We start from the raw sequence: 14,329 nt of genomic DNA, 5'->3' as shown, positions 1-14,329 counted from the left end.
TAGCTACACCGGGAGTCCCCCGCCGCCGGTGCGCGGAGGGGGCAGGGGGATCTCATAGTTGGTATCAAAGCTTTGTTGAAAGCTAATAAAGATAAATAAATTCTTATTAGAAATTAATAATAAAAACTGAGAAAAAGCATTTTCATAATGTATTTTCATTCCGTAAGCTTCTTTAATGAATAATTTTTAATCAAAGAAATTGTTTTTATAGATGGAAGTTCTCTATTTATCTGGTATTCCTGACCTCACCCAATCTCAAGATATGACTGCGTTCACCTTCGAGCATCTCATTTCTTCCGCTTCAACTCGAACAAGCCGAGCTAGACTCGCACACCATTTCGAGGATTTATATTTTCCTAACCCAGTGGAGAAACTACAGCATAAGTGGTTTGCAGGGCAGTATATCCACGCCTCTTGCGGTCGCTGTGCAATGCTGTGGCAGAACCTCTCATTGGCTATGATTCTGTTAAAACTGAAAATGGTGCGTGGCGTCATTCTATATCATTCGACGCCTCGGAATTTTAGACTTTCATGCCAAGTCTATAGACTCCTTAGTTGTTTTATTTCTAAGGAGAACATAATAGCTCCCTTTTCAGTAAATGAACGTTTGTATCAGGGCATGGCTATGGCCCCAATACCGTTGTCTTATGCGACTCCCGAGGAGATTTTGAATTCTGGAGCTGAGCTACTCTATGTACATATTGCAACTTTTATATAAATAAAGAAATGTTTTCCGCCGTCGCAGAAAAAATTGCCTGTTGTATAAGTGATTGTTTATGGACCATCTGATAAAGAAAAATCTGTTATCAGACATATGTCATAGATCTCCAATAAGATCATTGTCTTGTTTAAGAAATTGTTTTTCGAACCTCTTAAGTCTGAGGATCTCGTGAATGATATCAAAATAAAAATTTAATAATATATAAATTTTTGGGAGAATCATGAGACGAGGAAACCGTGGCCATCAACCAAACCCTCTCTCTGAAGATGATGAGCTTGACCCCGATGTTTGCAAGGCTCTTCATAGGACTCAGCCACCAAGAACCTTCAAAGGAGAAGGGGGGAACCTGGGCGAGGTTGTGGAGAAATGGGTGGAAGCCATGGAAGAATATTTTGACATCACAGGCTACAATGAGCGGAGCAAAATGGCTCTTGCCAGGCTGAAAATAGTGGAAACAGCTAGGGTAGCATGGAGGAACCACTGTGATACCAACCATTTAGACATAAATACTCAGTCCTGGAATGACGTAAAAATCTATCTAAGAAAGAGATTTTGTCCCCCTGGATTATCAAAATGAACGAATTCTTAGAGCTAAAGCAGGAGAGCAAAACCATCGAGGAATATCACCAGGCCTTTGCTCTTCTACTCAAATATTCACCACCTCTAGATGAAGAACAACTCATGGCTATTAAAATTTGAGCAATGTGATGAGCTATGGTGGATCAAACACTAGAATCAACATCATTAACAAAGTGATTAGCAAATAATTAAGACATAATTAGTGCAAATAGATTAATGTAGGCATGGATACTCAAAAACTAGCAAATTCTCATTAGGGCAATGCCTCAATTTATAGAGTTTACATCAAGCATCAAATCCCATTGATTTCTCCATGATTCACTCCACCTCTTTTCCCTGATTCTCTCCACCTCTTCACTTTTCCCATAATATCTCCCAGAATATCTCCATACTTCCCAGAATATCTCCCAGAATATCTCCATACTTCCCAGAATATCTCCACACTTCCTAAATCTTCTCATGCTACCCTTTATTCTCTCCCAGTAGATTCTTCTCACCTTTCCACAGGTTCTTTCACATTTACACATCCTCTTTTATAGCCTCTAACCAAGGGCTTGTTCCCGCACATACCCTATTCACTTGTATTTTCAACACCTCCCCTCAAGTGAATACTCCTAGTATGCCTAGACCCTATACCAAGTTTGCCTCCCCTTACTTGATAGTCTGTGACTAGTGTCTACACCTCCCCTCAAGTTATCTTAGCACACCTAGACCCTATATCAAGTTTCTCTCTTACTTGATAGCCCTGCGAGGACGACCGGTGCCTCGAGTCCCTAAACTCATAGTCCTTGACACACTCTCTCTCTATGTGTCCAAGGCTTACTATAGTTGCCCGCTACCTTGACTAAAGTGCTCACACATACATCTATCTACCACCTGGCCTACATCATCGGCGGTGGCTCAGAGGTGGTTTTACTTTGTTGGGACACGTTACATTGGGTTGTGGGGTCTCTCTCTCTTTCTCTCTCAGAGATTTTCACATGACTCCTCACTCTTTGGAGCCTCACATCTTCTCTTGTCTTCAGTCTTCTTGTCGTGGTGGCAGCTTCTCTCCATGCGTCCATGTCTTCCTTCAGTCTTCTTGGGGAAGCTTCTCTTCTCGTGTCCATGTCTTCCTTTAGATCTTCTTGGTGTGGATCTTCCTCTTGGAAAGAGATATTCTTCTTCTTTCATGGCTGGGGCCATGAGCTTGTCCGTCAAGTCTTTTTGTTCCATGTGAGCAACATGTTTCAATGTTTTGTTGACAATTTCTTTGGGCTTTTAATGTTCATCTTGTGTCATTATGCAATGCAAACCCAAATTTATGCGGGAGGTCTTACCTCTTGCCTTATTCTGGAGACAAGGGCAGTGTCTGATCCCATATTTACACTAATGCAATGTGCCAAATACATAATGCGTATAGCATTCACTCTTATGCACATTCCCAAATGCAACTCTGGCTGTGAATAATCTTGAATTTGAGTGAGATTTATAGGCATTAACCAGGGCTTAAATGCAAAATGATGATTATCACAAATTTATCAGCATAATTTTCCCAGAAATTATATTAAATCAAGGGTAACCAATTTGTACGGAATGGTTGGAGTATTAAACCAACTCCGAATTGAAATATGAAGTTATAGGGATCTGTATCAGATACCTAATGGTTAATTTGAACCCTCAATTGCACCAAAATATAGTGATTAGCACTGATTAATCATTGATCAGCAAATTAATCCACTATTTTGTGTGCAGAAAACAGAGTATGCGGGGAGTCCAAATCTGGTGCCTTAAACTTCAAATGAGCTCAAATGCTTTCAAAGCCATCAATAGCAATGAGTCTAGTAGAGGATTAAGCTAATAAACACAAGATTTGACCAAATATTGAAAGCTTAATATCTGTTTACCAAAGTCACTGCAGATTTGATGAAGAGCTTGGATCTCACTGTAGACTTGATGAAACTGAATTCTGTCTTCACCAGCTCGTAGAGCATGCTTGAAAACACCTTGGGCTAAGAGGAATTAGAGAACTTTGATTTGTGGAAGCTGCAATGTTAATTTTCCTCAGAAAAAAATGCGCTTGCAATTCGGGCTGCCGCCGCCGCCGGCGATTTGCATTGATTTACTTCAATTCCCTTGAGTAGATCGTAGCCCCTTGAGTGTAGTTTAAGTACCTAAAAAGGCTTGGCCTAATTTAAAGTGTGCAAGGAGAATGAACTCCTCCACTGGTTGGGGGTATAGAAACTAGTTGAAAAATAACTAAAAATTGGATTATTTCTTAATTATCTACTAATCTTGATTAATTAAATAATAGGCTCATAAACCTGATGGATTCTAGGCATGGCTCTGATACCATGTTGAAATTTGAGCAATGTGATGAGCTATGGTGGATCAAACACTAGAATCAACATCATTAACAAAGTGATTAGTAAATAATTAAGACATAATTAGTAGGTAATTAACAAATAGATTAATGTAGGCATGGATACTCAAAAACTAGCAAATTCTGATAAGGGCAATGTCTTAATTTATAGAGTTTATATCAAGCATCAAATCCCATTGATTTCTCCATGATTCACTCCACCTCTTTTCCCTGATTCTCTCCACCTCTTCACTTTTCCCAGAATATCTCCACACTTCCCAGAATATCTCCACACTTCCTAAATCTTCTCATGCTATCCTTTATTCTCTCCCAATAGATTCTTCTCACCTTTTCACAGGTTCTTTCACATTTACACATCCTCTTTTACAGCCTCTAACCAAGGGCTTGTTCCCGCACACACCCTATTCACTTGTATTTTCAACAATGGCCAGGTTCATTCGGGGGATGAACGAACCCTTGGACACACTGGTCAAAAATGCCAAGCCAGTGTCCATGGCTGAAGCAGTCAGAATGGCAAAGGATTTTGCCAAAGCCTTTGTAGTCAAGGTCCTGCCAAAGCCTGCATCCTCTAACTTTAAAAGATTCCAAGCCCAGGGAAGTATTTCAAACTTTCCACCCCCGAAGAGGCAGCAAGGCCCGAATCAGAATCAGGATGCAAGAAGATTCCAAAGTGAAGGAAGACCCTTCCCCTAGAATACTTTCTCACGAACCCCCCCTCTTTCAAGAAATCAGAAGGATGAACTCAGAAGTGAAAACCAATGGTTTGGATGCCAAGGTTTTGGTCACCAACTGAAATACTGCCCGACTCCTGCCATGTCAAGGGGACAGGGAAGTCAAGGATCCTGAATTCAGAGACCAACCCCTTCATACCAGTCTAATCACGGTCCGTCTCATCCAAGCTAGGGTAACCCCATAACAACTCCAGCTCAGTTATCTGCCTCTGTCCAGAGTAACCTCAGAACTCCTTCCCAGAACTAGGGTAACCAAAGAGAAAGAGTTCCGCCTCAGACTGCAGCCAGCAGCTAGAGCAGTCACAATTTCAGATGTAGTAGAAGAGGAAAGAGGGCAGATCTTTGCTGCGATTGAAAACCAAGGACCTAACAGTTCTCAGTCATCCATACTCTAACAAAATATCAGGGTAAGCCTTTTAAGCTTTTGATTGATTCAAGCAGTTCTCATTCATTCATTTCCCCTGGATGCTTGCATAAGCTAGTCTTAGAACAGAAATCAGGGAAACCTATGCAAGTTGAATTGGCCAGTGGGAAGACTCTTTTCACTCACCAGATCTTATCCAGTTCAATCATGGTAATGTAACCGACTGTCAGTTCAAAGTCTTACCTCTGGGAGTTTTTGACGGGATCCTTGGAATGGATTGGCTCCACAAAAATCAAGCTGACATACACTAGCTAACATACACTGTCACAATGGAACCATTTCCTTCCATGACCTTCACAGGAACAAAGTTCAAGCAGCTGGAATTTTCGGATCCCCAGACCTTCAATTAGTAAAAGCTTCTAGGTTGCTGAAAGGACTTAGAAAGAAGCAACAAATTTATGTCGTCAAAATGAACCCAGTAGACTCAAAGCTTAAGGCTAAAGAACTAGAATGGTTAAATGAATTTGATGATCTATTCCCAGCAGAGCTAACTGAAATGCTTCCAATCCGGAAAGTAGATCATGTGATTGAATTGACCCCCAGTAGCCCTGCGCACGTACAAAATGCCAATTCTTGAAGCCATCAAACTCAAGGAACAGCTTAGATAGCTGTTAGAACAAGGGTTTGTAAGACCCAGTGTTTCACCTTAGGGTGCACTAGTTCTCTTCAGAAAAAGAAAGATGGAATGCTTAGACTTTGTGTGGACTACAGAGGTCTAAATCAGCTGATAGTTAAGAATAAGTATCCTATCCCAAGAATTGATGAGCTTCTGGACAAGCGAAATGCAGCCCAGATCTTCACAAAGATAGATCTCAAATCCGAGTATTACGAGATCAGGATCAATGATCAAGATATACCGAAAACAGTCATCAATACTCGCTATGGGCATTATGAATTTACTGTCATGCCGTTCGGATTAACTAATGCCCCGCTACATTCAATTGCCTAATGCAGGACATCCTCAGAGAATACTTGGATGATTTTGTTCTAGTTTTCTTTGATGACATTATGATTTACTCAAAGAATGCAGCTGACCATGAGACTCATGTCCAAAAAGTTCTTGAGATTCTAAGGAAGCACCAACTCTTTGCCAAAAAGAGCAAATGCACTTTCTCTGCCGACCATGTTGAATACTTGGGCTTTCTGGTATCCAAAGATGAAATTTCTCTAGATTCCGTAAAACTCCAAGCAGTCATAGATTGGCCTGAACCAAAGACAGTGAAAGAAGTCAGAGGATTCTTGGGATTGACTGGTTGGTATAGGATTTTTATACCAAAGTATGCTTTCATAGCTTCCCCCCCTGACTAACCTTCTCAAAAAGAATACCCCATTTCAGTGGTCTGCCAGGTGCCAGAGTGCTTTTGATAAGCTGAATCCCATTCTGAAGCTGCTAGATTTCTCTATACCTTTCGAGGTAGTAACTGATGCAAGTGGTTTTGTCTTGGGAGGTGCACTCATGCAGGAAGGTCATGCAGTGGCCTATGAATCCCGAAAGCTCAAAACGCATGAGAGGAATTATGTTGTCCATGACTTGGAATTACTTTCAGTAGTCTATGCCTTAAAGTTGTGGAGACATTACCTACTGGGAAAAAGATTCACTTTGATGATAGATCATCAGAGCTTAAAGTGGATCTTTACTCAGAAGGACCTCAACATGCGCCAAAGAAGGTGGATGCAGACCTTGGAGGAATTTGATTTTGAAATCAAGTACCGCCTAGGTAAAGAAAATGTGGTAGCAGATGCCCTTAGCAGAAAAGCCTCCTTGCTTGCAATTACTATAGTATCAAATCCTTTGATTATTGAAGCAAGAGAGAAGATCATGCAGGATAGATTCTTTGGCCCTATTGCTACCCTGCTTATGCAGGAAAGCAAAACTCCACAGGAGTTGAGTAGAGTTCAAGGGTATAGCCTGGATGATGGCATTATGTATTATAATCGCAGGCTATGCATTCCCAATGATGAGGGAACCAAGGATTAAATTCTGAATGAAGCCCATGACAGCCTTATAGCAGGACATCCAGGTTTCATCAAAACCTACATGTCTGTAAAGAAAAGCTTCTTTTGGCCTGGTCTGAAAAAGTATGTACTGAATCATGTACGTCAATGTGTGACATGCCAGAAAATCAAAGCTGAAAGAGTAAAAATGCTTGGGAAGTTACATCCATTGAAGTGGGAATGTATCAGTATGGACTTTATTACTGGATTACCTTCAGTGCAATCAGGTTACAACTCCATTTTCGTGGTAGTTGACAGACTAACCAAAGTTGCCCATCTCATTCCAGTAAAAGAAACCTACACTGTAGTGGATGTGGCCAGAGTGTTCCTTAAAGAAATTTCAGATTGCATGGCCTACCCAGGAGAATAGTAAGTGATCGAGATCCCAAGTTTACTTCAAGGTTCTGGACTACATTTTTTGAAGCAGTGGGAACTTTCTTGGATCTCAGCACAGCTTATCACCCTGAGACCGATGGTCAAACTGAAAGGGTAAACCAAGTAATCAAAGATATACTTTGGTCATGCTGTGGTGGCAGGGAACCCAAGAAGTGACTAAGCTATCTGCACCTAGTCGAGTTTGCCTACAATGCTTCTTATCACTGAAGTATCGGGATGAGCCCTTTTAAAGCTCTGTATGGACAAGATTGCTTAACTCCATTAACTTGGTCCGACCCATTGATTAGGGTCGAGATGTCCAGACAGATGCTTGATGACGTGGAGCAGCAAATGCAGTCAATTCGTAAAGATATTAAAGCTGCCCAGGATCGACAGATCCAGTATGCAAATAAAAAGAGGACAGACAAAAAGTTTGAAGAAGCAGATATGGTCTTCATTAGAGTACGGCCCAAAAGAAGTTCTCTATCTCTTGGAAAGTACAAGAAGTTATCCCCTAGATATTGTGGACCATATCTGATTACAAAGAAAGCAGGTGACTTAGCCTACGAACTTCTTCTGCCTCCTCATCTCAAAGTTCATAATGTATTTCATGTAAGCCTTCTAAAGAAATATGTGCCAAGCCCAAATCATGTGCTTGATGATGAAATCCTAACCTCTTCAACCCAAGGGCAGATGGAACTCCAACCTGAAGAAATTCTTGATGTTCGAGAAAAGATTCTCAGGAACAGAATTCTCAGCAGAATTATTGGTAAAATGGAAGTTCTATCCTTTTGAAGATGCCATCTGGGAGAATGAAACCGATCTATTTGCGGGATTACCCCCATTTGCGAGATGAGGGCATCTCGTGTTTTTCAAGTGGGAGAGAATGTAAGATTCCTCCCCAGCCTCTCATGATGTCCAGCATCTTCCCCTGTAATCAAATCCCTCTTCAGAAATATAAAAGATCTTGTTTCTACCAGTTTTAGCCTAGAGAGAGAATATTCAAATTTTAAATATTTTTGCATAGAAAAATACATCATCTTATTAAAATAAGTTCCCTTGAAACAGAAGTCAGAAGGTGCATTAGAAATTAAGTATAGAGGCATTATCTTGGGAGTCAAGATTTTTTTAAAATTTTATATTAAGGTTCCTATATGGACCAATAAGATTCATCCAAATGTAGGGAGGAGATAAATAGGAGAATATAAGAAAAATCTCCCAAAAATGAGTAAATACTCACATAAGATGAAGAGTTGAATAAGGACAAGGTTAATAGTTAAAAAAGAGAGATATTTAGATGAAATGATGCATTTTTGACACCTCAATATGGGGGAATTCCCCTCATGAAGGAGGCACCTATTTCACATGCTTGAATGGTTTTTAAACTCCCAAATAATGAGATATTTTTATCTCTCCTCTCTCCTATCTTAACTAGATCCAAAAAGTGGACTAAACTGACCCAAAAATAGTCAAAAATTGACCAAACTGATCTGGAAAATTCTAGAATCAGTTGGCTTGGTTAGAAGCTCACTTTTTCCTATAAATAGAAGCCTTCCCCTTTGTTGAAACTCAATAGTCTCCCAAGTGCCAAAAATTGTGAATTTTACTCATAATTCATTAGTTTTTGACCTTCTCTCTTCTAAAAGATTGGTGGCCACTCTTGTTTCAAACAAGAGTAGAACCCTCAAACCATCAAGCCAAAGGAAAGCTCTCAAATCATCTATGTAAGTTGGAGATTCTTCTCTTTTATATTTCTTTTATGGTTTTTTATGATTTTTGTCTTCTCTAAAATGAAATGATGTTATGCCTCATTGAAAAAAGGCATTCCCCTCTCTTCTTTAGTAAATCCAACCATTCTTTATCTCCTAGATGATTGATTATTGGATAAAATCAAGTTTTTCATAATGTTCTCTTAAATAAGTAGAAAATGTTTACACTAGAATGATTTAAATACTCTTGGTGAACTTCTAATTAATTTTAGTGAGTTAAAAATTAAAAAATGGTCAGCTATACAAAGGAGGTTATGGTAAATTTTTTTAAAAATTTATGAAATAAATTTCATCTTTTATTAATCAAAAAGAGTAATCCCCATCGTTAGAGTATTCTAAAAGTGTCATTTTCATTCATGCATAGAAAGATGCATATTGATTAATTTTTTTAAAAAAGAATGATTTTCAATGGAATTAAATTCTATGAAAGATACTTATTGAAAGAATGATTTTCAATGGAATTAAATTCTATGAAAGATACTTATTGATTTTTTTTAATTATGAAAGTGTTACTTTCTTCATTATGGACTTTTATGCATAAAATAATACATAAAAGCATATATTTTTTGATTACAAAAAAGGTACTTTCGTCATAGTGATTTTTATGCATAAAAGAATATTTATTTTAATTATAAAAGTATTACTTTTATCAATATTGATTTCTATGCATAAAAAAATATTTTTATTATTATAAAAGTGTTACTTTTATCATTATTGATTTCTATGCATAAAAGCATGCATAAAAGATTTTTTTAAATAAAAGTGTTACTTTTATCATAAATGATTTGTATGCATAAACATATGCATAAAAGATATCTTTTTATATTAAAAGTGTGATTTTTATCATAAATGATTCTTATGCATAAACATATGCATAAAGGATATTTTTTTAAATATTAAAAGTGTGATTTTAATCATAAATGATTTTTATGCATAAATGGTGCATAAAAGATATTTTTTATATTAAAAGTGTGATTTTCATCATAAATGATTTGTATGCATAAAAAATATTTTTTTAAATTAAAAGTGTGATTTTTATCATAAATTATTTTTATGCATAAAAGAAATTCTTTTATATTAAAAGAGTGATTTTTATCATAAATGATTTGTATGCATTTAAACATATGCATAAAAGATATTTTTTATATTAAAAGTGTGATTTTCATCATAAATGATTTGTATGCATAAACATATGCATAAAAGATATATTTTTTAAATTAAAAGTGTGATTTTTATCATAAATAATTTTTATGCATAAAAGAAATTCTTTTATATTAAAAGAGTGTTTTTTATCCTAAATGATTTGTATGCATAAAAGATATTTTTATATATTAAAAGTGTGATTTTCATCATAAATGATTTGTATGCATAAAAGATATGTTTTTTAAAATTAAAAGTGTGATTTTCATCATAAATGATTTTTATGCATAAAAGAAATTCTTTGATATTAAAAGAGTGATTTTTATCATAAATGATTTGTATGCATAAACATATGCATAAAAGATATATATTTTTATATTAGAAGTGTGATTTTCATCATAAATGATTTTTATGCATAAATGGATGCATAAAAGAAATTCTTTCATATTAAAAGAGTGATTTTCATCATAAATGATTTTTATGATGATAAAAGTGTGACTTTCATCAGAATTAGTTTTTATGCATAAATAGATGCATATAGAATGATTATATTTAAATAAGAGTTCTCATAATCCTCTGTTTAATTTTCACAAAAATTGGAAAAATGAATAAGTAGATAATCTGTGAGAAGAAATGCTACTGTTTCATATTCACTAAGATGGTAATGAGAAAATTCAATTAAACTATCAAAGTTAGAGATCGAGATAAATGATTATTTTATTCTTCATAAGAAGTTCATGTTTTAGAAATCTGTAAGCAAATATTCGTCGAACGAAATTTAGGAAAAGAGAAATTGAAATAGTACCTTTCGAGAAAGATAGTTTAGGAAGAACCTTTCCAGACCCAAACTCTGATTCAAACTATTGACCAAGATCTAATTCCTTCGTCAATTTCAATCAATGACGATGTGCCCAGTTCAGGAAAAATGTACTCAAATCCCCACCGAATCTGAAACTAAGTTAAGACTTTTGATTTTGATTTGAGGATCAAGTTAACAGAATTTGAGGAATTCTGGTTGGAATCCAGACTTGGATCTAGAAGTATTGAGATACGGATTTAAGATTATTCGTGGTTTTCAAACAAAATCAAAACTGAAAACTTGCATAGAAACCCTGTTTTCTTAAAGGACTGTCTTACGCCAAAATGCTGGAGGGAGCATTTGGCATATATGTTTATCTAAGGGAAGTTCGGTTGCAACAGCTGGCCGGGAGTGTTTGAAGGACAGCTCACGCGGCAAAAACCTGCCCAAGTCTTGACCAGCCTGGATATGGTGAAAAATGGTGCGCTTCCGGTACGATGGGCGAGGGCCGACGAAGCGGTCCCTGAGTGAAGTGCCAAGACACCTAAGGAGGATCCTGGAGTGTTCTGACCAGGCGATGCACGGGCTCGCGGTGCTTAGGACACCCCATGCATATGTCGAGGAAGATATATATATGTATGGTGATGAAATGAATATTGTAATCTGTTACTAGACCTCGTTGCTGACGAGTTGGTCCCAACGGAGAGTTGAGAGTGGTACTGTTTTTGTGAAACAAGAGATTGAATGGAAATTTTGAATTATGAAATCTGTGACCATATTTGTTTTGTCAATGGACTATTTTTATATTAAAGTTTTAAAGAGGAGTGTGTGCGTATCTATTTTCTAAGGCTAAAGTTAAGAAAGGCATTTCAATTACGGGTGGGTGAGTACTTGTTTGGTTCCATCGATTCCAGTGGTAGGGTGGTGGCTAACCCATGGACCGGATGGGGTTAGGCTGGAGTCAGTGGAGTTTTAATAATCAAACTGAAAAATCTTAGGATTACACTAGGATTCGAGTAGCTAGTTAATTCCCTGATAAATTTCTCAATTGAGTGGATCAAGGGCTGTGCCTAATCTTGATTAGGAAAAAAGCATTGAAATTACTCAGATGATCAAATTATATTAGTGATAGTTTTCTTTTATCTGGTTTATTCAGGTGAAGGATAGTTTAGAATTGATCTTGTTAGAAAAATTCGTTAAGAAAATTTAAAAAGGTGGAATCGCCTCACTTTCCGGGCATGGGAATTTTTCCTGGTCTCGGTTTTTAGAGTGACCACCAGCCTAGTCTCGTGCCCGGACATTCGTGGGTGAGGCCCCGAGTGAGAAACCTTGCCCTGTGTATGAGGGGGCTGCTTCTGCATGTCAGCTACCGGGAGTCCCATGCACAGAGGGGGCAGGGGGATCTCACACATCTCCAACATGGGCAGTTCGATGAGCAGTGTCTTCCCCTGTTTCCACAAAACCTGGTCTTTCAAGGTTTTTCATCTCCTTGAACCACTCCCCATGACTTGTCATGTGGTTCAAAGCACTTAAATCAACGTACCATACATCATCTTTATGTGCTGCTTCAACATTTTCAGACATGGCATTAACGACATGCTGCATAACAAACAACCTTTCATTATTCTCATTATTTCTGCTCGAGGATGCATAGTTATTTTGCTGTAATTTCTCATTTTGCATTTAAGCTTGCTTCTTATAATAATCTGCTCTTGCACATGTCCAGGCTTACCATAATAAAAGCATCCACGTGTATCATTATACTGCCTTTGCCAATTTCCACGACCTCTTTGACTCCCCCTGAATTGGCCTCTTCTACCTGTGTGTTGTTGAATTCTGGGACTGTTGTTGTTGTCCATAATTTTGATTACCTATTCGGCCACCTCATTAACCACATCCATGACCTCCTCTACCTTGTCCTCTTCCTGAAATTGTGTAGAAGGCCTGTTGCTCTGAACTGTTTTTGTTTTGTGAAGACTGTTGGTCTTCACCCAAGCTCTATAATCAACATAGACACCAAATCTATGAAATTGGGAATGTTTTCCTGAGTCTGAATGGACGTCTTGAACGCCTTGTATTGTGGCCCGAGACCACATAGACAGACTTTCACCTTATTATCATCATCTACTGAAACACTAATAGATGTAAGGGATTCCACAATACCCTTTATCTTCAATGCATAGTCATTCACAGACATACTCTTTTTCTCCACAGTATGAAGTTCATTCTTCAATTGTATCTTTCGTGCCTTGGTATGCGTTTCATAGAGTTTTATCAAGGTGTCCCACGCCTCCTTGGGGGACTTGGCATCCTGTATGTGCCCAATCATGGTGTCCTGTATACTGATAGAGAGCTAATTAATACATAACTTTTCTGGCTCCTTGGTTCTAATCCTTGAACTCTTTCACATTTGCAACAGTCGAATTGATGTCTGGTATCTCCGGTGCCTCTTCATGCTCACCTTCTATATAGTCCGAGTAGCGCTTTCCCATCAGGAAATTTGTCAGCCTGAACCTCCAAGCATGGAAGTTGTTCTTATCAAGCTTCTTAGCAACAATCTGGTTTATGCCATCATTTGACATCTTGCTAGACACATAAGTTTACCAGAAACAGCACTCTGGCCCTGTCCTGCACAAATTGCTGTATTTTTTGCAGCTGTACTATACTACACTCAAATGTCACAAAACCAGTGACCTCAATGTGCATACATACACCCAATGGCAATTGTTGACCTCCTTGTAGCACACACAGTATGTCTGCATAACCAATCTGTCTTTGTGCAGTTCTTAAAACACAGTTCTGCAGAGAATTGATGACTTACCCGACCGACCGCAGTGCTTGAAATCGCCTGCTTTCTAAAAAACGGAGGTCCTGACACGCCCGAAACGCGTTTTCGGCCCAAAAAACTTTGTCCGATAGGACGCTATAGTTGCCCTATAGCTTTACTCCCACGAAGAAAGCTCCTCAATCAGAGATCGTTTGCCGGTGCCTCCTATAGAGCTCCTTGACAAGGGTGTAGTCGCCAACACAAATAGGTAAGAGTAGTTGAAGCTCTTACCCTTGTACCGCTTCCTGTGCTTCTCTTGCTTGCAACTCAGCCCTTAGCATGAACCAGGCTCTGATACCATGAAAAGATGCAGGGGAGAAGAGAGCTTGAGCTCTTGCAAAGCACACACACACTCACAAAACCCTAATAGAGAACACACAAGGTGAGAGGCTGAAAATCTTCTTCTTCTTCACTCAACACTCAACACACCATATACAAAGATAAGGGTACAATATATGAAAAGGTACTCAACCAAATACATACTTGGGTCTCTATAGTGTGAACCCAACTAAATGAGCTAGCACTATAACTATGATGTCACATAGCCTGTCATCCCACTGGCCGCATATCACCCATGATCTCACCAAACATGCCAGTGGTGTAAGTG

Source organism: Cibotium barometz, chromosome 12 (genome assembly GCF_041138505.1).
Source record: "Cibotium barometz isolate CiBa-2024 chromosome 12, ASM4113850v1, whole genome shotgun sequence".
Classification (NCBI taxonomy): domain Eukaryota; kingdom Viridiplantae; phylum Streptophyta; class Polypodiopsida; order Cyatheales; family Cibotiaceae; genus Cibotium; species Cibotium barometz.
The sequence above is the reverse complement of the archived record's forward strand: the minus strand, read 5'-3'. Positions refer to the sequence as shown.